Here is a 1,071-nt window from a genome sequence, read left to right as displayed (position 1 = left end):
ATATTTAAACCAAGGAAAACGTTAATAGGACCATTGAGCTCATCTCAAATTTAGTTTCCATCAATTTTCGGAATTCAGCTGTTAATTTAGGATTAGTGGATCCGAAAATGATGTCATCAACATAAATTTGGACAATCATTACATGGTCACCATCTTTCTTGCGAAAGAAGGTTGGGTCGACTGAAAGTTGCTTAAACTTAGATTTCTTTAAGAAACGAGTAAGGGTTTCATACCATGCACGTGGTCCTTGTTTTAAGCCATACACAACCTTATCCAATATATAGCAATGATTTGGATATTTCTCATTCACAAAACTGGTGACTATTCCATGTAGACTGTCTCTTCCAATTCACCATTCAGAAACGCACATTTGACATCCATTTGATAGACTTCGAAATTTTTGTGCACTGCATAGGCAAGGAAAATCCGAACAGATTCCAGCCTTGCAACCAGTGCAAATGTTTCTTCATAGTCTGTACCTTCTTCTTGGAAATACCCTTTTACAACTAACCGTGCATTGTTCCAAATCACATTTCCTTCTTTGTTAAGCTTATTCTTAAATACCCATTTTAATCCAACCACAGATGTATCCTTCGGAGTTGGAATCAATCTCCATACCTTGTTGCGCTCAAACTCATTAAGCCCTTCTTGCATTGCTTGCACCCAATCGGAATGATCAAGAGCAATATTTACAGTTTTTGGCTCAATTTTGGAGATGAACGAATTAAACATGTAAAATTCCATTTTTGAAAATAATGCAGTTTGATTCGCCTTTTGTTGAGCTCTTGTGAGAACTCCTCAAGTTGTTGCTCCGATAACTTGAGATTTCGGATGATCTTTGGTCGATTTGGCCAATGGCGGATATTTCGGATCGTAGGTTGGGTCCAATTCGGATTGTAGGTTGGGTCCATTTGGCCAACGTTTGAGTCATTTTTTTTCATTCTCATTCTCCCCCTGGAAGTTTGCATGTGACTCTACATTCGGAATCGGATTCTCCCCCTGGATTGGAATATTAGTGTTGACTTCGGGATTTGAATCCTCCCCCTGAACATGTGTATCATTTGTGGAGGT

At 38.7% G+C, this 1,071-nt stretch overlaps 1 pseudogene; it reads right to left on the bottom strand.

Moving 5' to 3' along the window:
* Positions 1 to 321: 321 nt before the first annotated feature.
* On the bottom strand, positions 322 to 732 carry LOC145111034 (putative mitochondrial protein AtMg00820 pseudogene; annotated as a pseudogene).
* Positions 733 to 1,071: the final 339 nt, after the last annotated feature.

Source organism: Lactuca virosa, chromosome 5 (genome assembly GCF_052849685.1).
Source record: "Lactuca virosa cultivar CGN04683 chromosome 5, Lactuca_virosa_CGN04683_v6, whole genome shotgun sequence".
In the NCBI taxonomy this organism is placed as follows: Eukaryota; Viridiplantae; Streptophyta; class Magnoliopsida; order Asterales; family Asteraceae; genus Lactuca; species Lactuca virosa.
The sequence above is the reverse complement of the archived record's forward strand: the minus strand, read 5'-3'. Positions and strand labels throughout refer to the sequence as shown.